The sequence below is a fragment of the Eubalaena glacialis genome, chromosome 2 (genome assembly GCF_028564815.1).
Source record: "Eubalaena glacialis isolate mEubGla1 chromosome 2, mEubGla1.1.hap2.+ XY, whole genome shotgun sequence".
In the NCBI taxonomy this organism is placed as follows: Eukaryota; Metazoa; Chordata; class Mammalia; order Artiodactyla; family Balaenidae; genus Eubalaena; species Eubalaena glacialis.
The window spans coordinates 105,885,750-105,910,932 of NC_083717.1; the positions used below are offsets into that span (position 1 = coordinate 105,885,750).

The window sequence follows — 25,183 nt, forward strand, 5'->3', positions numbered from 1 at the left end:
TCAGTAACCACTAGTTTGTTCTCTGTATCTGTGAGAGAAGATATTTGCAACAAAATCCAAAATCCAAAATATATAAAGAACTCACATAACTCTTTATCAAAAAATAAACAATCTGAAAAATGGGCAGAAGTGGGTAGGGGGATAACAGAAATAGGTAAGGAAGATTAAGAGGTACAAACTTCCAGTTACAAAATAAATGAGTCACAGGTATGAAATGTACAGTATGGGAAATATAGTCAATAATAATGAATATCTTTATATTACATTACAGATGGTAACTAGACTTATTATGGTGATCATTTTGAAATGTATAGAAATACTGAACCGCTGAATCACTATGTTGTGCACCAGGAACTAACATAAGTGCTGTAGGACAATTATACTTCAAAAGAAAACAAACAAACAAACTCATAGAAAAAGAGATCAGATTTGTGGTTACCAGAGGCAGGGGTGGGAGGAGGGGGAATTGGATAAAGGCAGTAAAAAAGGTACAAACTTCCAGTTATAAGATAAATAAATACAAGGGATATAAGGTACAACATGATAAATATAATTAACACTGCTGTATGTTATATATTAAAGTTGTTAAGAAAGTAAATCCTAAGAGTTCTCATCACAAAAAAAGAATATTTTTTTCTTTTTCTTTTATTTTGTATCCTATGAGATGATGGATTCTCACTAACATATTATAATCACTTCATGATGTATATAAGTCAAATCATTATGCTGTACACCTTAAACTTAGACAGTGCTGTATGTCAATTATATCTCAATAAAATTGGAGGGAAAAAATGGGCAGAGAAACTGAACAGGCATTTTTCCAAAGAAGACATGCAGATGGCCAAGAGACACATGAAAAAATGCCCAACATCACTAATCATCAGGGAAATGCAAATCGAAACCACAATGAGATATCACCTCACACCTTTTAGAATGGCTATTATCAAAAAGACAATAAATAACAAGTGCTGGTGAGGATATAGAGAAAAGGGAGCTCTTGTACACTGTTGGTAGGAATGTAAATTGGTGCAGTCACTATGGAAAACAGTATGGAGGTTCCTCAAAAAATTAAAAATAGAACTACCATACTATCCAGCAATCCCATCCCTGGGTATTTATCCAAAGAAAACAAAAACACTAGTTTGAAAAGATATATGCTACCCCAATGTTCATAGCAACACTATTTACAATAGCCAAGATATGGAAGCAACCTAAGTGCCCACTGATGGATAAATGGATAAAGAAGATGTGATACACACACACACACACACACACAAACAGGAATATTTCTCAGCTATAAAAAAGAATTAAACCTTGCCATTTGTGACAATATGCATGGGCCTGGAGGGTATCATGCTAAGTGAAATAAGTTAGACAGAGAAAGACAAATACTGTATGTTTTGACTTATATGTGTAATCTAAAAAAACAAAACAAATGAACAAATATAACAAAACAGAAATAGACTCAGAGATACAGAGAACAAACTAAAAACATATATTACTTTTTGAAAAGGAAAAAAACAAAATTTTTAAAATATCACTCAAAAATTCATTTTGATAAAGTGAAAACACTGGGTATGGCCTGTGGGATTCCTCACTCTGTAAAACATGGGACTCCTGGCTCTCCAGAATCTCGGAGGACAGACACGGACCATAAACTTTAAATATCAGGAAGAGGTTTACATAACATTGTCACAAAAGTAACATTCTGCACCAAGAATCTGTGGTATACACAAACCCCAGTTTACATGGGATCTTACTCCTTCTTGTTATTGATTGTCCAGAAATTACATAGCTAGAAAAAATGAAAAATATCTATTATGAAAAATAGAAGATATGAGCCTGAGACTGGGATAGGTTTACCTTTTCCTTTAAAAGGATAGAGACAAATACCAAAATATCAATAATAAAGGTTTTATATTACTGAAGTATCTATAAACTAGTTTAAAAATTAATTGATGACTAAGTTACATTAGACTGTTCAGATCTTCCTTTCTGGAGACAACAAGAAGGTAACACACACAGTAACAGACAGACATTCAAGAACATTGCAGAGAAGATAAAGCAAATTATACAAACCCTATGCATAGTATGACTCCACTGAATGTGTGAGTGGGTGGATGGTTGGGTAGATGGTTGGTTGGATGGATGGATGGATGGATGGATGGATGGATGGATGGATGGATGAATGGATGAATGGATGAATGGATGAATGGATGAATGGATGAATGGATGGATGGATGGATGGATGGATGGATGGATGGATGGATGGATGGATGGATGGATAAAAGGAAGAGAGGGAGAGAGGGAACAAAGAAATGAAAAGATATTCACCAGCTTCTAAGAGTGGTTTCTCTGAGTGGTGGAACTCTGATAACCTTTAAGTTCCCTCTTTTTGTTCCTTGACATTTCTGATTTTTCTACAATAAACTGATGATTTTTTTTAAGTTTTTAAGTTAAATGGATACTGATGAAGGAGTTGGACCTCTAGAGAAATTCAATGATTTACTAAAGTCCACGCAGCCCAGCTGGAGGAGAACTTGGACTTCAACCCACATTTGTGACTCTTAAAAGAGATTTGGTCTGAAGTCTTGGGTGAGGGGTTTCAAACGTTTCTATTCCAGCAAGACAAGAAGGCATCCTTTCTATGTCCTAAGGAATCTTCACACATTAAGTCCAGGAACTACTGGCCTCCATAACTCAAGAACAAATTCATATGCTAGGTACAAAGATCAATTTCTGTTCTCCTTAAAGAAAGGGTGTTGGGGCTGGTTTTGTCTCATTGCTTCTTTTTATGCCATCTGAAGAACTAGGTTGAAGAAATCCTCCCCATGAACTAGGAGCTGGGGGTGACCCTTGTTTAAAACATTGCTATAAAGGAAATGAAATTGGGGGTTTTACTGACTGCTCTAAACTTACGTTTCTCCAAAATAAATGTATGTTCTGTTTCCATAGAGCCCAGCTCACTGGTTTGCTGAACAATCTGGTACTTTCATCAGGAAGAGTGATTACTACAAAGCAGTTGCTGGAAACAGTATCTACTGGGCTGATTATTCATCCTCTAGCATTCCTTGCAATCAGATCAGGGAAACATTGTTACCCCCAAGCAGCCCCCACAGGGTCCCTCACACTTGTTATCTGCACACTTGTGCAGAGGAGGGTTTAGCCTGTACTGTTTGAACACAGGGAAGCAAGTTTTCCAAATTGCGGCAGCTGTTCCTGCTGAAAGTGTCACCCTCACACCCATTTCCTTCTTCTATCAAACCCAACAATCCAAATGAATAATACTGAAGTGCAAGATCATAGGCCATGCAGTCAGGCTGATATAAATATGTTTGGTTAGATGAGCAAGCAATATGGCCGGAAACATAAAAGTATCATTCATCCCCCAAAAACAGTGGTAACAAAGAGGGTGGTTGGAGAAGGAAACAGTTATTAAGTTAACAGAAGTTACTGTTCAGAATGGCTCTGTGAATCTCAGCTGAAACAAGGAGAAGCATTTCAGAACTTGGAACTTGAGAGAAAACGCTTCCAAGACTTCCTGGGGAGCCAGGAAGAACAAAGGCTAAGGATAGGTTGGGTCAGAATTAAGAGTCGTGTCCTAAATGCTACACTTAGGTTCTGCTCCTGCTTGATGCACACTCTTCTCAGTGCATGGCTTGTCTCCCACCACATCACTATGGATGCCCACCTGCTCCAGTCATTACACCTCGTGACCACAGTTGAGCAGATTGTTGCCCTCTAGAACCCTGACTTGAGACTATACTGTTCTTCAGTTAACACTTGCCTATGGAGTGTGGACAAGGTAAACGGTAGTGCAGTCGATTCCCAGGCCGAGGCCACAGAGAAGAGCCTCCCTCACCCAGTGAATTAACATCATGGCCCAAGGAAGCCAGGGCCAGTGAATCATCCATATTCTGCGTGTGGGTAGTTCCAGATAGTTCCATCCACCATGCCATTTATTTGCTCCAGAGAAAGGTCTGGTGGTTCTTTGTTGTATAGCAGGACATCCCATGCCAATATATATTATATATATATATGTGTGTGTATCTATATATTAACTTGACTCAGTGATTCCAATCTTCCAGCTCTCAGTAGCACTAACTTTGCCCATCGGATGTGCGTGAGAACGTTGATCACAACTAGCTTAGGTCCCCAGAAAATACCAACAATGATAATAGTAATAATAATAGTAGCAAATACTTACTAGGTGCCAGGAACTGTCGTAAGCATTTTCATATATCACTCTCTCTGAGCCTCAGTTATCCCATATGCAAAATAGGGCTAATAGTACCTGCACACTTGGACTAATATAAAGATTAAATGAGTTATGAAATGTATTCGATGCCATATGGCCAATATATCATGGGGAGCCGAGATTCACACTCAGGCAGTCTGATTCTGGAATTTGTGCTTTTAACAATTTGTTTTAACTCTGATCTAGCTTCTGTAAACTTGATGCTTTACCATCTGCCCTATATGGGTACGTCAGATACACCTTGTTCTAGACAACACAACAAGTCACCCTGCCTTGGCTTCCTGCCTCCCTTGTCACCCCCTTCCTCAGGAGAAGTCCTCCTCCCAAGAGCGTGCTTTTCAAATACAAACCAAGCAATACAAAGCTCATACCCCCAGCGGCCTCCTCTGTTGGGCTTTCACATTCCAGGCCACTATCCACCTGCCATAATTACCCTATGGCCAGATACCAGAGAACAAGGGACAGCCCTATGCCCCCAGAGCACTGAAAATATTCAAACTAGCCAATCCAAAGCCTATTTACCTTGCCTCACTTGTTCCTTCCATTAAAACCACAATAAAGGCTCTTACCCACAGCTTCCCCCTCTTCTTCTGCCTCCTGACCAACCCCTGTGCTCCCCCATGTGGCCTCTCATGGTATGGTGTGCCCCTTCCTCTTACACCCTATGGGTAATAAATCATCCTTTCAATGTCAATCATCTCCTGATCTGATCTACCCCTCAAATTTTCTGTTAATACACTATATTCTAACACACCACTGTGCTACACCCAGCAAACAAGTACCTGTGAATCAGACCAGGAATGCCTACTGTGTACTCAGTTCAGTTCATCTCTGAACACATTCTTGCTTCCTACCATTACTGGGTGTAATTTCAAATAATTCATCTGGGTATGAGGAGAACCTTGGGAAACTTCCCAAATGGGGTCTCTGATCCTTGGCCCCATCTTGTAATGATGTTTCCTTCTCACAGGAGCGGGTAGGACCTCTGTCCTTAAGGACAGAACTGCCAAGGTTGCTGTATATCTTCAAAATCTATAGAGATTCAAAATATATAATATATAGATATATATCTACTCCAAGAAAAGAAAATATTTTTTAAAATTTAAGTAGATGCATTTTGACTAGAAATTCTATTCCCTTGATATTTACTTGAATGGGTAGAAATGACTAAAAAAGTAGAAAACTTATTCCTTGGCATCCTACATTAGGCAAAAGAAAGTTATGATTGGATTTATGACAGGCCTAAGGAAGATAATAAATGGGGTCAGAATGTTCCTCTACCTTCTGCTGGAATAGATGTCTGACAGTCCCCACAAGGGATAGGTCCCCACCACGGACTAGCAGACAAAACCCCAGTGTAAACACTAATATACCAGCCAGCTTGAAATCCCAGAAGTGCTTAAGCCACATTCTGAGTTCAGAGGAACTAGTTGTACAAGGCATCATCTGACAGAGCAGATAGCATCTGAAGATAACGTGACATGCTATTTGATAGAAAACAAAAGATGAATAAAACCCTTTGACTACTCTATGACTCTAGGTGTCCTAAAATATCCATCTCCTTGTAATCAGAAGAATCAGTACAATCCATCCCAAAGAGGGAAAGTCATTCTAGTGGTGACAGTCACTGGACTAGACAGACTACCGGTAGAACCTAGCCCAGAATGAAATGCAGCAAATTTTAAAATCGTAGCATCACTTCGAGGCAATTTGCTAAAATGAAACCATATCTAACTTGCTTCCTCATTTAAGCAAATTGTATTTGTGAGAAAAATGCTTTATTTGCATCAACAGCACATGCATTGGCTGCCAGGTTTATCTCAATTCAGATATGCATTTTAAAGTTATAAACATATGGTTACAATTTCTATGGAGCTGTTTAGGAATTTTTTATGGATCATATCCTTAGTCCTGACATCCCAGAGAGGTTCAGAGATTTTTTAAACTGCTGCAAAGCTCTTTACTTCCTAAAGGCTCATTTATAACAGGAATTGGCTTTGGAAGTGTTTATATGCTCTTTGGTGTTGTCTATAATTACTTTCTCAGCTGAAGTGGTGGGAAGGCGGGAGATCTAGGCTGAGAAAGGCAATGAGAAAAGGCTGAATAAATAAATAAAAGTGTCTTATGGGAAATCTGTTTCATCTCTCTAGCCTTGTAATTTTATTTTTTCCCCCAACTGTAACTGAAAAAAAAAAAAATCCTGAGTCCTAGCGCAGATATTAAAAGAAACACCACTGGTTTTTGTTCTGTGGCTCTCATAGGCTTGAAGTTCAAACAACAGCTGTATAAAGGGCAGTTTCCAGTGAGGAGACTGGGAACAGTGGTAACTGAGTTTTGTCTCCATGGTTATTTAGACACACTTGAGAAAGCCATTTTCACTTTACCTGGGAGAATATGAAAAATAGCTTTTCAGCCTTCCATTATGTGTATAGTATATGAACAAGTCCAAGGTAGGGTACTTGAAAGTAAAATTGCTATTCTGAGGGTGACTGAGCTACAAAACTTGTCCTATATGATGCTATGAGCTTCCTGATGGTGAAAAGTTGTGTGTGATCCAGAGACTCTCTGGGCCATGCTGTCTGGATCTGGGAGAGACCTAAAGCGAGATTTGGATAAAAATCTACCAAACTTGAAATCAGTGAAGATTCGTAGGACAGTGGAAGTCCTCCCTTCTTTTTCATTTCATTTCTCTGCTCTAATCATTGCATCCTGCTGAACTGAGCATACCTCACTTCTCTCGCGACATTTGCCTGCCCACTGGACTGTGTCTACCTACAATGAGCAGAAACACGGTGAGGACCTGAGAAGAGCAAGTGAGCAAGCTGGAATCACCTGGTAGAAATCTCTAGTAAGACACTGCATGGAACCGTGGCCACCGCTTACAATAACAATGATACCGCACTTTTTCACTCCTTCAACTGCAATGCTTATTATAAAGGCATGATTGATATTTTTTAATAAGGCAGACATAGGTATAAAGACATACACATATGTTAATATGGAACACATTTAGATATGTTTTTAAATTTAAAAAACAAAATTCTGAACAATGAGTACAGCGCTCTACTTTTTTAAGTCAAGAGATTACTTATACACATATGCTTCTCTATGTATAGACTATCTCAAACTATAGTGGTAGGTACACTGATAATGTGGTTGCATCAGGGAGAAAGCATTGGGCAATTCATGGTCAGAGATGGGAGGGAGGCTCACTTTTCATTTTGTTCTATATAAATTTTTAACATGTGCACATATACTAATTAATCAGAAATTAATAGAATAGAAATAGAAATAAAACAATGATGCACATGGTCTAGTTCTCAGAACAGTATCATCATCAGAGAAATATAGTCAACAAACAGAAAAAGTAATTTCAGAAAATGTCAAATGTTTTATTTACATTTCTTGAGTACCATGAAGGAAGCTTACTTCTCTGTTCTATTTCCCTTCATATCAGAAGCTTTCTCCCCTTTTCTCTCCAAACTCCTTACACAACGGCACCCCCAGGCTGAGAGTCCTGCACCTCCTATCCTTTCCCCCTCTCTCTTTTCTCCAGATTCTGCATAACAAAGCCCCAAAGAACTTGACTGTGGATGCAGGAATCCACTCACAGGGCAGGGAAGAGAATGAACTGATTGGACCAACCCAAAAACCTCTTTAGTGGGGTGGGGAAGGAGAAGGCTAAGACATAGCTGAGTCATTAATTTTTCATCCCATTTCATAGTATTTATTGACCTGATAAGGGAAATTTGAGAGCTAGAGCCCTAAAAAAGCTGCTTCATCTTCCCAGGAAGATTGGCCTGGCTTGCAGTAAGTGAGTCTAGTTAAGGATCAGGAGAGCCTTGTGTTCATAAACCAGCCCTTCAATTTATATATCAAAAACAATAAGACAAAAATGTGTGTGTACTGGTTTATATGTCTATTATATATACACCATACATATAAAGATTGGTGATATATAAGCCTCAGGTATAAAGGGAACAGAATTGAAACTCAAAGCCTAGCATCTCAGATTTGGCAAGCCCCACCTTACATGGACAACTTCACTGTGAGCTGTGTACCCTCCCACCAGGTGCTCTCAGGTCTTAGGAAGTTGGGTTGAGACAAAGTGTATTCTTCAGTTCTGTGTGACCCTTACCTTCAGCTAAGTTCTGTATCCTTCATTAAATAAATTGAGACCTGAACCTACTTTAGAATGTGTGCAGGCGTGTGTGCCAATGTGAAGCCCATCAGAAACACTGCACATAATTAAAGAAAGAAGGTGATCATGATCAAGATCAAGGCAAACTTTGGCAACAACTGTCCAATCTCAGTCCACATAAGAGGACTCGACTTATATGGTCCTGGTGGCATATCTATTCCTACTGTAGACCAGGAGTCTCATGCAATTAAAACTTGATGCAGAGGACAGACAGCAGAAGCAAGAAGAACTACAATCCTGCAGCCTGTGGAACAAAAACCACATTCACAGAAAGTTAGACAAGATGAAAAGGCAGAGGGCTATGTACCAGATGAAGGAACAAGATAAAACCCCAGAAAAACAACTAAGTGAAGTGGAGATAGGCAAACTTCCAGAAAAAGAATTCAGAATAATGATAGTGAAGATGATCCAGGACCTTGGAAAAACAATGGAGGCAAAGATCAAGAAGATGCAAGAAATGTTTAACAAAGACCTAGAAGAATTAAAGAACAAACAGAGATGAACAATACAATAACTGAAATGAAAACTACACTAGAAGGAATCAATAGCAGAATAACTGGGGCAGAAGAACAGATAAGTGACCTGGAAAACAGAATGGTGGAATTCACTGCTGCAGAACAGAATGAAGAAAAAACAATGAAAAGAAACGAAGACAGCCTAAGAGACTTCTGGGACAACATTAAAAGCAACAACATTCTCATTATAGGGGTTCCAGAAGGAGAAGAGAGAGAGAAAGGACCCAAGAAAATGTTTGAAGAGATTATAGTTGAAAACTTCCCTAACATGGGAAAGGAAATAGCCACCCAAGTCCAGGAAGCACAGCAAGTCCCATACAGGATAAACCCAAGGAGAAACATGCCGAGACACATAGTAATCAAATTGGCAAATATTAAAGACAAAGAAAAATTATTGAAAGCAGCAAGGGAAAAATGACAAATAACATACACGGGAACTCCCATAAGGTTAACAGCTGATTTCTCAGCAGAAACTCTACAAGCCAGAAGGGAGTGGCATGTATACTTAAAGTAATGAAAGGGAAGAACCTACAACCAAGATTACTCTACCCGGCAAAGATCTCATTTAGATTCGATGGAGAAATCAAAAGCTTTACAGACAAGCAAAAGCTAAGAGAATTCAGCACCACCAAACCAACTCTACAACAAATGCTAAAGGAACTTCTCTAAGTGGGAAACACAAGAGAAAAAGACCTACAAAAACAAACCCAAAACAATTAAGAAAATGGTCATAGGAACACACATATTGATAATTACCTTAAACATGAATGGATTAAATGCTCCAACCAAAAGACACAGGCTTACTGAATGGATACAAAAACAAGACCCATATATTTGCTGTCTACAAGAGACCCACTTCAGACCTAGGGACACATACAGACTGAAAGTGAGGGGATGGAAAAAGATATTCCATGCAAATGGAAATCAAAAGCAAGCTGGAGTAGCAATACTCATATCAGATAAAATAGACTTTAAAATAAAGAATGTTACAAGAGACAAGGAAGGACACTCTATAATGATCAAGCGATCAATCCAAGAAGAATATATAACAATTATAAATATATATGCACCCAACATAGGACACCTCAATACATAAGGCAACTGCTAACAGCTATAAAAGAGGAAATTGACAGTAACACAATAATAGTGGGGGACTTTAACACCTCACTTACACCAATGGACAGATCATCCAAAATGAAAATAAATAAGGAAACAGAAGCTTTAAATGACACAATAGACAAGATAGATTTAATTGATATTTATAGGACATTCCATCCAAACACAGCAGATTACACTTTCTTCTCAAGTGCTCATGGAACATTCTCCACAATAGATCACATCTTGGGTCACAAGTCAAGCCTCAGTCAATTTAAGAAAATTGAAATCATATCAAGCATCTTTTCTGAACACAACACTATGAGATTAGAAATGAATTACAGGGAAAAAAAGTAAAAAAACACAAACAAATGGAGGCTAAACATTACGTTACTAAATAACCAAGAGATCACCGAAGAAATCAAAGAGGAAATCAAAAAATACCTAGAGACAAATGACAATGAAAACACGACAATCCAAAACCTGTGGGATGCAGCAAAAGCAGTTCTAAGAGGGAAGTTTATACCTATACAAGCCTACCTCAAGAAACAAGAAAAATTTCAAATAAATAATCTAACCTTACACCTAAAGGAACTAGAGAAAGAAGAACAAACAAAACCCAAAGTTAGCAGAAGGAAAGAAATCATAAAGATCAGAGCAGAAATAAATGAAATAGAAAAAACAATAGCAAAGATCAATAAAACTAAAAGCTGGTTCTTTGAGAAGATAAACAAAATTGACAAACCATTATCCAGACTCATCAAGAAAAAGAGGGAGAGGACTCAAATCAATAAAATTAGAAATGAAAAAGGACAAGTTACAACAGACACTGCAGAAATACAAAGCATTGTAAAAGACTACTACAAGCAACTCTATGCCAATAAAATGGACAACCTGGAAGAAATGGACAAATTCTTAGAAAGGTATAACCTTCCAAGACTGAACCAGGAAGAAATAGAAAATATGAACAGACCAATCACAAGTAATGAAATTGAAACTGTGATTAAAAATCTTCCAACAAAAAAAAGTCCAGGACCAGATGGCTTCACAGGTGAATTCTATCAAACATTTAGAGAAGAGCTAACACCCATCCTTCTCAAACTCTTCCAAAAAATTGCAGAGGAAGGAACACTCCCAAATTCATTCTATGAGGCCACCATCACCCTGATACCAAAACCAGACAAAGATACTACAAAAAAAGAAAATTACAGACCAATATCACTGATGAATACAGATGCAAAAATCCTCAACAAAATACTAGCAAACAGAATCCAACAACACATTAAAAGGATCATACACCATGATCAAGTGGGATTTATCCCAGAGATGCAAGGATTCTTCAATATATGCAAATCTATAAATGTGATACACCATATTAACAAATTGAAGACTAAAAACCATATGATCATCTCAATAGATGCAGAAAAAGATTCTGACAAAATTCAACACCCATTTATGATAAAAACTCTCCAGAAAGTGGGCAGAGAGGAAACCTACCTCAACATAATAAAGGCCATATACGACAAACCCACAGCAAACATCATTCTCAATGGTGAAAAACTGAAAGCATTTCCTCTAAGATTAGGAATGAGACAAGGATGTCCACTCTCACCGCTATTATTCAACATAGTTTTGGAAGTCCTAGCCACAACAATCAGAGAAGAAAAAGAAATAAAAGGAATACAAATTGGAAAAGAAGAATTAAAACTGTCACTGTTTGCAGATGACATGATACTATACATAGAGAATCCTAAAGATGCCACCAGAAAACTACTAGAGCTAATCAATGAATTTGGTAAAGTTGCAGGATACAAAATTAATGCACAGAAATCTCTTGCATTTCTATACACTAATGATGAAAAATCTGAAAGAGAAATTAAGGAAACACTCCCATTTACCATTGCAAGAAAAAGAAGAAAATACCTAGGAATAAACCTACCTAGGGAGACAAAAGACCTGTATGCAGAAAACTATAAGACACTGGTGAAAGAAATTAAAGATGATACCAACAGATGGAGACATATATCATGTTCTTGGATTGGAAGAATCAATATAGTGAAAATGACTATACTACACAAAGCAATCTACAGATTCAATGTAATCCCTATCAAACTACCAATGGCATTTTTTACGGAACTAGAACAAAAAATCTTAAAATTTGTATGGAGACACAAAAGACCCCAAATAGCCGAAGCAGTCTTGAGGGAAAAAAACGGAGCTGGAGGAACCAGACTCCCTGACTTCAGACTATACTACAAAGCTACAGTAATCAAGACAATATGGTACTGGCACAAAAACAGAAACATAGATCAATGGAACAAGATAGAAAGCCCAGAGATAAACCCACGCACCTATGGTCAACTAATCTATGACAAAGGAGGCAAGGATATACAATGGAGAAAAGACAGTCTCTTCAATAAGCGGTGCTGGGAAAACTGGACAGCTACATGTAAAAGAATGAAATTAGAACACTCCCTAACACCATACACAAAAATAAACTCAAAATGGATTAGAGACCTAAACGTAAGACTGGACACTATAAAACTCTTAGAGGAAAACATAGGAAGAACACTCTTTGACATAAATCACAGCAAGATCTTTTTGATCCACCTCCTAGAGTAATGGAAATAAAAACAAAAATAAACAAATGGGACCTAATGAAACTTCAAAGCTTTTGCACAGCAAAGGAAACCATAAACAAGACGAAAAGACAACCCTCAGAATGGGAGAAAATATTTGCAAACAAATCAACGGACAAAGGATTAATCTCCAAAATATATAAACAGCTCATGCAGCTCAATATTAAAAAAACAAACAACCCAATCCAAAAATGGGCAGAAGACCTAAATAGACATTTCTCCAAAGAAGCCATACCGATGGCCAAGAAGCACATGAAAAGCTGCTCAACATCACTAAATATTAGAGAAATGCAAATCAAAACTACAATGAGGTATCACCTCACAGCAGTTAGAATGGGCTTCATCAGAAAATCTACGAACAACAAATGCTGGAGGGGGTGTGGAGAAAAGGGAACCCTCTTGCACTGTTGGTGGGAATGTAAACTGATACACTATGGCAAAAGTATGGAGGTTCCTTAAAAAACTAAAAATAGAGTTACCATATGATCCAGCAATCCCACTACTGGGCATATACCCAGAGAAAACCACAATTCAAAAAGACACATGCACCCCAATGTTCATTGCAGCACTCTTCACAATAGCCAGGTCATGGAAGCAACCTAAACGCCCATTGACAGACAAATGGATAAAGAAGAGGTGGTACATATATACAATGGAATATTACTCAGCCATAAAAAGGAACGAAATTGGGTCATTTGTTGAGACGTGGATCGATCTAGAGACTGTCATACAGAGTGAAGTAAGTCAGAAAGACAAAAACAAATATCATATATTAACGCATATATGTGGAACCTAGAAACATGGTACAGATGAACTGGTTTGCAGGGCAGAAATTGAGACACAGATGTAGAGAACAAACATATGGACACCATGGGGGGAAAGCAGCAGGGTGGTGTGATGAATTGGGCGATTGGGATTGACATGTATACACTGATGTGTATAAAATTGATGACTAATAAGAACCTGCTGTATAATTAAAAAAAAAACGATGCAATGGAACATGAAAATGTTATAATTAACACTCCTACTTTTGATCCCCTTCTCACAAGACAATATTATATTTATAATCTGATTTCCCACACAATGAGCTACAGAGAGAAAATAAGTTAGCCAGAGGACACAAATGTCTAGTTTTCTCCATAGTTCTATTTCTTATTACAACTTAATTCACTGGCATTCTAGTTTTAGACCTGTCTCTATAAACTTAGTTACTGTGAGTCCGTCCCTGAGAAATTTACCTGTATTTAGTGAGCTGAAAAAATGGATTTCTCAGTCTGAAAGGCTGTACCCTAAACTGTAACAGGTTGTCACTTTGGGAGGACTCTTAGGTCATAGCCTATACACCATCTTAAAAGTTACCATTAGCACAACAGAATATTACTCAGCCATAAAAAAGAATGAAATATTGCCATTTGCAGCAACATGGATGGACCTAGAGAATATTAGACTTAGTGAAGTAAGTCAGACAGAGAAAGAAAAAGCTTATATGTGAAATCTTAAAAATAATATAAATGAATCTATATACAAAACAGAAACAGACTCACAGACATAGAAAGCAAACTTATGGTTACCAAAAGGGAAAGGGAGGGGGGAGGGATAAATTAGGAGTATGGGATTAACAGATATAAACTACTATAGAAAAAATAGAAGATGGGTCAGGGGAGGGGTCAAGATGGTGGAATAGGAAGATGCGGAGTTCGCCTCTCCTCACAAGTACATCAAGAACACATCTACGAATGGAACAATTCTCACAGAACACCTACTGAACAGTAGTGGAGGACCTCAGACACCTAAAAGGACAAGAAAAATCCCCACGCAACCGGGGAAGGACGAAAGAAAGAAAAAAAGAAAAGAGGAAACGGGAAGGCACCAGCACCCCTGCGAGGGAGCTGAAGGAGAGGAGAGGTTCCCGCACTCAGAGAAGCCTCCTCACGGCGAGGGGATCAACTGGGATAGAGAGGGACCTTCAGGGGATCAGAGGGGAGTGCAGCAACCAGTCTGTGGAAGGCAGGACAGAGTAGGACCTATGCACATGTTCTGTACGCAGCCTGGTGCACCCCAGCCTGAGTCAGGTGTCTCCTGGTGCAAAGTGGGGCCAGGTGCTGGAAAGTGGAGTTTGGAGAGTGGACCCAAGGAGGGGACAGCTGTTGGCTGTGAGGAGACAGCCTGAAAGGAAGGGAGTGGGGAGATCCACACCAGGAAGGTTTGTGGAGGAGGTCCGGGCCACCATAGAAGCAAGGCACCATTGTTGAGTGGCACACAAGGGGCAGGGCCACCATTGCAACCCCCTTCCCCACCAGCTGGCCCCTGCCTCCGCAGGCACTGGGAGGGGTGCCCATCTGAGCAGGCTCGCCCCCCACCCAAGCCAAGGCCTCCTTCGGCTGCATAGGTCCCAGCAGGCCTGAGCAGCCCTTGCCAGGGCCTCCTGGGGAGTCAGCCCTGGGCTCCCCAGCCTGAGACAGGTGTCCGCCAATGCTGGCAGGGGCTGGGAGCTTAAGCACGGGGTTAGGAGAGTGGATCTGGGAGAGGACTCCTGTTGGCTGCGTGGAGAATGCCTGAGGGGATGGGAGTGAGGAGCTCTGTGGCCACCTTGGAAACAAGGCACCATTGCTGAGCTCGTGAAAAGATGCTCAACATCGCTAATTATTAGAGAAATGCAAATCAAAACTACAATGAGATCTCACCTCACACCGGTCAGAATGGCCATCATCAAAAATTCTACTAACAATAAATGCTGGAGAGGGTGTGGAGAAAAGGGAACCCTCCTACACTGTTGGTGGGAATGCACATTGGTGAAGCCACTATGGAGAACAGTATGGAGGTTCCTTAAAAAACTAAAAATAGAACTACCATACAACCCAGCAATTCCACTCCTAGGCATATATCTGGAGAAAACCATAATTTGAAAGGATGCATGCACCCCAATGTTCATTGCAGCACTATTTACAATAGCCAGGACATGGAAACAACCCCCTTCCCCAGCCACCAGCCCATCTACAGAGGAACAGATAAAGAAGATGTGGTACATATATACAGTGGAATATTACTCAGCCATGAAAAGGAATAAAATAGTGCCATTTCCAGAGATGTGGATGGACCTAGAGACTGTCATACAGAGTGAAGTAAGTCAGAAAGAGAAAAACAAATATCATATAATATCGCTTACATGTGCAATGTAGAAAAATGGTAAGAGACGAACTTATTTGCAAAGCAGAAATAGAGTCACAAATGTAGACAACAAACCTATGGTTACCAAGGTGGGAAGGGGGGTGGGATGAACTGGGAGATAGGTTATAATGGAAAATAATCTGAAAAAATATATATATATAACTGAATCACTTTGCTGTATACCTGAAACTAACACAATATTGTAAATCAACTATATCTCAATTAAAAAACCACTAGCAAGCAGTGCAGTTTTTTAACCATAAAGGTTTTTGACTATATAAGTAATAGACTCTTATTGTACAGTATAAAGTTCAGAAGATACAGAAAAGTTATAAGAAGATAAAAATCAATCATCTTACCAACTATAAATAACCACTGTTAAACAGTTGAAATGTTTCCTTCTAACTTTAATTCAGTGTATGTATCTCTACAAATACATGCAAAATTTGAATGATACTTGAAATAGCTTTGTAACCCATTAATTTCACTAAACATAATATTCTGAGCATTTCTCATGTCACTAAATATGTTTTGCAATAGCTTTAATCAACTCCCTTTTGGATATTTAATTCCAATATTTTGTTAAAACAAAACATGCTCTGATGAATATTTCATCCTCCTATATAATCTTTACTCACATCTCTGAATATTTACTTAGGGCAAATTCCTAGAAGGAAAATACTGACTCAAAAGGTATGAACATTTTTGATGCTTTGATTTATATTGCCAGAGTATATCAAAAACTTTCTGAACTGATTTTCACGAACATCAGCAATTTTCCTTTCGGTGCCAGAATGACAATTCTGCCAATCTTTCACCAACATAGGATGAAAGACTATCATTATTAATTTTTGATTAAATTGAAAGGCTAAACTTTATATTTGCCTTGTAATAATTTACAATTCTTTTACACTTTGTGTGAATATTTTTTCAAATATTTGTAGCCATGATAGCTCTTGTTTTGTGACTTTGCTTGTTCCTACACTTTGCACATGTGATTTATAAAATCATTTTTATAGTAATCCCATGTTACCTATTAAATTTTCTACCCAGCTTATCTCATGCAGATAAACCTATTGGGGTTTGTTTGTTTGTTTGTTTTTTGATAGATGGAATTTTTTAAATTCTTCTTTAGTCTAGAGATCTTGATCAGCACCTACTTTTCCACACCTCCTTTTGAGTGAGTCAGCAGTCCACGGTTCCTGTTGCTTAGCACCCATACTTTATACCAAGTGACCCTTCCTTGCTGGTCACAGCTGGTGGATGAGGCATACACACCTGACCCGAGAACAGCTTCTCCATAAGTTGACCTGCAGCCCATGCCTATAATGCAGCCTGACATCAGAGCAGAGATGTGGTTATTAGTGGAGCTCAATTTCTCTGTCTCACAGATAGCAGCAGGGTGGGATCTGAAAGGAACCGATTCCACAGGAAGAGCTGACAAGCTAAAGGAATATGCAAGCAGAAGGGAGATGGGATCAGAAACAAAAGAAACAGAGGATGCCAAGTGAGTAGAGAGGACAAAGGACAGATGAGCAAGAGAACAGAGGCAGTGCTGCCCCGAAAGAAACCCTGCAAACCCTACCAGAGAGAAGCCAGAGTCAGCCCCTTAGTCTGCTTTGTTTCCTTGAAATTTTACATTTCCAAGACGAGGCCTTGTGTAGGTATATTATAAGCCCCCATGACTTGGTTATGAGACGGCTTTTTTTCCCCTTGCATCTAAAACAATCATTCTAGAACAGTGGTTCCCAAGCAGTGGAGATTTTACCCTCTTGGAAACATTTGGCAACATCTAGAAACATTGTTGGTTGTCATGACTGGAAGGCTACTGCTAGCACCTAATGAGTAGAGGCCAGGGATGCCGCTAAACATCCTGCAATGCTCAACCTCCCACAACAAAGAATTATCCAGCCCAAAATGTAAATAGTGCTGAAGCTGTGAAACCCTGTTCTAGAACAAGTCAGATTTTTTTATGGTTTCTCCCTTTGTGTTTGTGCTTAGAAAGTCCTTCTTTATTCTGTGATAAAACAAATATTGTCCTATAGCTTATTCTATTTCTATGATTTCATTTTTAGAGTTTCTTTTTCTTCGACATTTTTAGTAACAAGAAAGCCATGTGAATGGTGAGGAGATCAGGAAACTGACTAAACTCATACAACAGATCACAATCTTGCCTGTGATTAGCATTTATCCCTAGAAGAGAGTGTGGCAAAGATTCTCAGAACTTTCTTAAGTCCACTCTTCTGTGAAGGTGAACTGGATAGTGTGAAAATCTGTGCTCCCTCTCAGTGAAGAAGCAAATGCTAATAAATTCTCTCAGCAATTGTACTGAAAATATAGAGTCTACTTACTACAAAGTTGCTGACATACAGGATACTATACTCACTTGATCGATGAGATGTTCAAAGTTGCCAGGCTGGAGAAGGTTCAAGAAGGTGTTACCCCTAGAACTGGTGTCAGTATGCTTGCTGGTCATTGGGCTTACAGGACAGAATTCACTTACTCAAATGAGTTTTTAGAGGTGACATAAGTTGGTGGAACTAGGTGAATACTCTCAAAGAATATGCCCTGAAGGGCTTCCCTGGTAGCGCAGTGGTTGAGAATCTGCCTGCCAATGCAGGGGACGCGGGTTCGAGCCCTGGTCTGGGAAGATCCCACATGCCGTGGAGCAACTAGGCCCGTGAGCCACAACTACTGAGCCTGCACATCTGGAGCCTGTGCTCCGCAACAAGAGAGGCCGCGATAGTGAGAGGCCCGCGCCCCACATTGAAGAGTGGCCCCCACTTGCCGCAACTAGAGGAAGCCCTCGCACAGAAACGAAGACCCAACACAGCCAAAAATAAATAAATAAATAAAAATAAAGGAATTCCTTTAAAAAAAAAAAAAAAAAAGAATATGCCCTGAAGAGTGGAATGTAACTTACATAAATCTTGGTGAAAGTTTACACTTTTGAGCTGGTCTTCAGACATCATATCCTCTTCTTCCTTCTTTTTACCAATACTATGAGGTCTATAAAGTTTTCTAAGATTCTGCAAGGCAGATGGTTCCTGTCCTCACATCACCATAAGAACCCATATTCCATAGTAAGTAACAAGCATGATTAGAAAAGACAGATGGTATGAGCCTGCAAATGCAAAATATCTCAATTTAGAATACTTTGTCCCCAGGAGGGGTTCTCATATGGAAATCCAGGTATCTTCTTGTGAACTCTTGGGAGCTCATAACAAACAGCACTCTCACATTAACCTTGCTCCTTGAGAACTCAGATTCTCCTCTCTGCATTTACCCTGAACCAAAGATTAATTCATTCTATCCTTCAGTGACCTGGGAAGTGGGAAAAAAATAGGCATTTTCTGCCCAGTTACCCCAGATTCTATCCCTCCTGCAATATAAACTGCAACCCAAGCAGTTCCCTGAAATTTCAAATAGCAGCATTTTGCTGGTCTGCACTTGCTGACAAATTATCATGACTCTATTAAGGACTTCTGTCTCCTTTCTCCTGCCCCTCAGAACTCTGCATCCTTGTATTCAGTCTTTCCTCCATGCATTCCTTACTTCCAATACCTTTAAGCCTCAGCACACTCACTTCCCCAGTCCTTATGAGCTAAATCAACATACATAAACCTGGCTCTGTGCAAAACATCCACGAGCAGAAACGGGGAGAGAAAGTAATGACTAGGATACAGAATACGACTTTTTCCATAAAAACAGTAACGATCAGTCCAATAATTGGAAAATGTGCCTCTAAATGAAAAAGAAGTGGAGAAAAAAAGGTTAAAACCCCTGTCTAGTCCTATCTATAAGATCAGATATGCTGATTCCAAACGATACCCCCAGAAAAATACTAGAATAAATAAGTGTTCACCAGCAAGCAGTCAAAATTCAATGAGATTATTTATTAAGGTTAAGTTCTTAAACTTTTTCTTGTATAACACTAACATAGAGACCAAAGGTTGGCATGTCTTTTCTGTAAAAGGCCAAATAGTAAATATTTTGGCTCTTTCAGGGTACAAGGTTTCTATTCCAACTACTCAGCTCTGTCATTGTAGCACAAAACAGCCATAGACGATACAGGAATGAATGAGTGGCTGTATTCTAATAAAACTTTATTTACAGACAATGGAATTTGACTGTTACATAGTTTTAATATCTCATGAAATATGATTATTCTTTTGATTTTTTTTATAAAATGCTTTATCTTGTAGTGTATTTTTTCTTTTTTTCTGGAATTTCATTTATTTATTTATTTATTTATTTATTTATTTATTTATTTTTATTTATTTATTTATTATTTATTATTTATTATTTATTTATGGCTGTGTTGGGTCTTCGTTTCTGTGCGAGGGCTTTCTCTAGTTGCGGCAAGCGGGGGCCACTCTTCATTGCGGTGCGCGGGCCTCTCACTATCGCGGCCTCCCCTGTTGCGGAGCACAGGCTCTAGACGCACAGGCTCAGTAGTTGTGGCTCACAGGCTTAGTTGCTCTGCGGCATGTGGGATCTTCCCAGACCAGGGCTTGAACCCGTGTCCCCTGCATTGGCAGGCAGATTCTCAACCACTGCGCCACCAGGGAAGCCCTGATTTTTTTTAACTGACTTAAAAATCTAAAAACTATTCTTAGTAAGGGGACATACAAACCAGGCAGCAGACTGGATTTGGCCCGTTTGCCATAGTTTGCTGACCCCTGAAGTAGACTGTCATCCTTTGTTCACTTAAGTGATTCTCACAATGCCTCACTGAGAAACACAGCCTAGTAATGTCCGACTCTTCTTGCCCTGTTCACTGAGCAACAGTCTCCTGAGCTAGAATCTAATCAGGTTTGCGTGCAGTTCTTCCTTCTGCTGAATTGGCTCAATCAGACAACCAAAGAATGGATTCTAGGAGCAGAGGTCTCTCTCCTGGCACATTAATAAGTTGTTTCAAGATTCTAAATAGAATTATGAGTTTTTCCTTTGTTCCCCCAAGTTTATATACCCATTCAAAGCTCCAGATCTCACATCTGAGGGAGCAAAGGATATAATATGGAGGGATAACAGCAGCAATTAAATCCCCAGACAAAGCAGAATCACCCAACATCATTACTACAAATTCTAGTATGTCGTTGTCAACTCAAAGGAAGTCCAAATTAGAACAAGTTATGAGCTTAATCAATTGCTAGTCTGATCAGTGATGATTATAAAGGCATAAATTATAACCATAAAACTTTAGGATCTGCAGCATCCAAAGTGCACACAGAGTTAAAATATGCTAAGACTGTACCTATAGGATAAAGGGAAAATTCCACTTTGCCACAGTAGAGTGGAAAATAAACACCTAATAAGCAAAGAGCTAATAATATAAATATATAAGGATGAATCTCATAAAATTAATGGAAGCATAGTTATCCCCAAAAGAATTGTATAATAAATAAGAACCTAGTTTAATCTGTGCTAAATTTGTCCTATTACACAGCTGATCACTCATGGAATAATGTGAAGCCCATGATTCCCCAGATCTCACCTACTGGATGATAAAAATGGGTTCCATTACTAATTTTCTCTCATTCTTGTCCTCCCACACTGTTGAGCCAAACTTATATAAGTTTCGGTTTTTAAATGCAATCCTTTTCATGAGGTTTGACTCAATAAAAATAAATTTCCTGTGTGGCTGTCCCACCAGCTCTTGACACAGTGGGAAAAAGTAAATAAAATAAGCAAAATTCTGAAGTCAGTGGCAGAGGTGAGATGCAAACCTAGGCTACTGAATCCAATCGGCTGTATAAATTTAGGACAAACTGTTATACTTCTTTGTGCCATGAAGCAATGGAGAGACCTTGGAGCTTGTCCACTCTAGCAATTTTCAAGCTTTTCTTTAGCAAAGGAATCTTTGTTTAAAATGTGGTTTAACACATAATCCCCAACGTAAAACTGGAAGAGCATAGCTTCTCTTTTAAGAGAAGGTCAGGGCATCAGGAGCACTGCCCATTCTGCCTCCCCAAGCCACCGATGGTGGCCCCAAGGCTCCCCCACAGAACCTTCTTGGGAGCACAGTTAGAAAACCACTGATCTTATGTTATCCTCTCATTTTACAAATGAGGAAACTACTGAAAACATGAAAAATGACCCTGCCAGCAGCCAGCAGTGCTGTTAACAGCTGAACAAAAACAATGAATATAAATGGTGCTCAAGGGACTTCCCTGATGGTGTAGTGGTTAAGAATCCACCTACCAATGCAGGGGACACGGGTTCAAGCCCTGGTCCAGGAAGATCCCACATGCTATGGAGCGACTAAGCCCGTGCGCCACAACTACTAAGCCCACGTGCCAGAACTACTGAAGACCGTGCACCTAGAGCCCGTGCTCTGCAACAAGAGAAGCCACCACAGTGAGAAGCCTGCGCACTGCAACCAAGAGTAGCCCCTGCTCACCACGACTAGAGAAAGCTTGCATGCAGCAACGCACACCCAACACAGCCAAAAATTAATTCGTTAATTAATTAAAATAAATAAATGGTGCTCAGACAAGGCCACACAGCTGCTATGTTTGGAACAAGATAGAGACATGGCCACTCCATAACCTCAACAATGATGAGACATCCCCTCTTCTAACAGAGTGCTGTTTCTCTTCTAATAACTACTCGTAGCCCACCTTTAATCCACCAGCCTCCTTGATAAAATCTATTAAGATACCCAGTCGCCGAACTGCCCCTGCTTCTTGACATCATCCAATCCAGAACTGGCCCCTGCTCTCCTAATCCCTCCCTAGAATCATCCAACATAAACCTGAATCCTGAAAGAGGGCCTGCCCACAGTTCCTCTCCAGGGCATTCTCCTTTGCTCCAGCAAACTCAATAAACCTAACTTTTCATTTTTCTTCCAGGTGTATCCCTGGTGGTCCTTGGCTTCAACACTAAATTATTAGCATTCTAAGTAACATCCTTCAGAAAAACAGGATTGTTTCAGAGAACAGATAGCTCAGCTCCTAGAATGGTAAATAAACATGTTAGAAACAAATAGAGGATAATTCAGATCTTTAAAAGACCAAATGTTATTAATCCTGGCATGTTTAGCAATGGTGGCGTGGGGGACATGAGCTACTTTTGATGAAAATCCAGGGGCCACTGCTTGACAGCCCCCCGGAGGTGGAAAAGAGACCCACCACCAGCTCTGTCTGAAATGCTTTGTGCCACTCACAGCATCTGGCACAGCAGCCAGGGTGGATGGATCCCCTCCGAGATCAGCCAGGCACCCAGAAAAGTCTGCCATTATTTAACCCACATTTGCTTTACAGAAATTCAAAGATATGTTGATCATAAGCTTCTACAAACAAAGCATATTGTGATAAGCATCCTTCTAGGTTGAATAGTGGTAGAAGGCATGCTCAGAATGACAGACACGAAGTCATAGCAGCTTCCATGCTGGTCCTGAAAGGGAGGATCTGATTTTCTCTGGGACTTGCCCATAGTATGGATTCAATAAACATATCTTAAATTGGATTTCACTGAGCAGAATCATCCTGACAGTAACCCAGTGAGGTGAAATCAGCCTTGGATTCTGTGTGCAGTGTCCTTGGCTTAAGAGGGCAGGTTTTGTCCAGTCCTACTTTGCCAACAGTATTGCTGGTCCGTGAACATTAGGATTTATTTTCAATCTTTCCTCTCTTCATGCATGAGTAATGACAAGGGTCGAAGATGTGGGAGGGAGGCTAAAGCAGTGACTGTACTGGGAATAAGGGCTTCAAATCCCAGCACAGGCCCAAGATCTCATGGTGACTTTGTAGCCTCCACCCCTCGGGTCCTCAACTAGTTTCCTTACTGTTCACTGAGAGGCTGGCAGGCATGACCCCAATGAGGTCTCTGCTAGTCCAACAGTCTAAGTTCAGGCCTCTGAATACTGAGTGTTCTTCTTAGGATTAAACTCTCTAAGCAAAGCTGCCTACCCGGGTCCTGTTTGGACATCACCAATTTTCAGCCCCTCTGTTATTTCCCTTCTTCTCAGAGCCGCCATTTGCTGGGAGGCTCTGCTCACCCTTCAAGGCCAGCACTAGTGCCACCTCCTCTCTGTGCTTTCAATGACTTCCTCCTCCCAAAACACAGCCCATGGAAGAATCAACTGCTCTCTCAGGTTTCCAGAATATGTTATGCATTCATTGGTCTAGACTTACTTTGTTTTTTAAGTCATCTCCATGACCAGGGCTGTTCATTTTGAGGGTGGAGTGTCATATTCACCTTTGATCTCCAGACATACAAACAGGACTTTTGTCAACAATCTATGTGTTAGACCGAATTGCCTTCCAAATTTGTGCTTTGACATAACAATGAACCTCGTCCTCCCCCTCAAGGAAACAGAGCGTGACTGCATATAAAGATACTCATATGCTGCTACTTCAACCCTCAGGCTTCGTGCTTTTTGTTCATGGCAGAGAAGATGATCATGGGCTCCCCAGTCAGTTATCCCATCCCACTAAGAAGAACCTAGAAACAACCTCCAAACTCCCCAAAATGCAGGTCTGGCTTCCCAAACCACTCAGAGGCTTCAGTCAGAAATATTTAGAGTGACTTTCACCCACTAGGATCCTCCCCCAGATACCCACAAAGAGAAAAACACCTCTGATCAAAACTTGTTACAAACAGCCAAAGCTATTCAATGAGTCTGCACCTCCCCGGCCATCTTCATACCAATACATGCTCCCTAGAGCCTGGAGTCTACACACTCAACCCCTAGTGAGATCCCAGGAAAGTCTCTCTCCTCCAACTTCACTTTGAGCAACAGAGGGTCTATTTCCCAAAAAGGCAGTTTACCTTGAAAGGCAGTGATGAAACAATGAAACCTTAGCCACCTGTTCTGATAACTACCCTCCCTCAATCTTACTCTGTAAAATGTCTCTTTGTGAAACTGTTCAAATAATGCTAAAGGAATGTATTCCCAATCCCTCACTATACAGTAGCCATGTGGAGCCAGCCTACTACCTTGTGATTCTATCCTGCAACCCCACAGGCTATGTTCATTCACAAACCAGAGCTGATTTTCCAAGCAGAAGCACAAGTAAGTCACACCATTAGTTTACCTAGGCATCTATTAAAAGCTCAATGAATGTTCTCTCTATGATATCTTCTTGAAACTTCTATTAGAGTACTTAAAACTTAGTAGTTAAAAAAAATTTAGTAGTAGAGTTTATTTATCCATCTATCTCACCCACCAGACAGAGAACTCTAGAAGGTCAGATAATCAGTTCTCACAATAAACGTGTATATTTGTATCCTTAGTGGTTGGTACAGTTCCCAGCATATCATAGGGGCTCAATAAGTGGCTGCATTTGTAGACCTGTCTTCG

The 25,183-nt window shown here is 39.8% G+C and overlaps 1 long non-coding RNA gene across 1 annotated transcript in view; it reads right to left on the reverse strand.

Moving 5' to 3' along the window:
- LOC133085235 (uncharacterized) overlaps positions 1–25,183 on the reverse strand; it is a 120,369-nt gene that overhangs the window by 68,834 nt on the left and 26,352 nt on the right. The gene's annotated exons all lie outside the window — the stretch shown is intronic.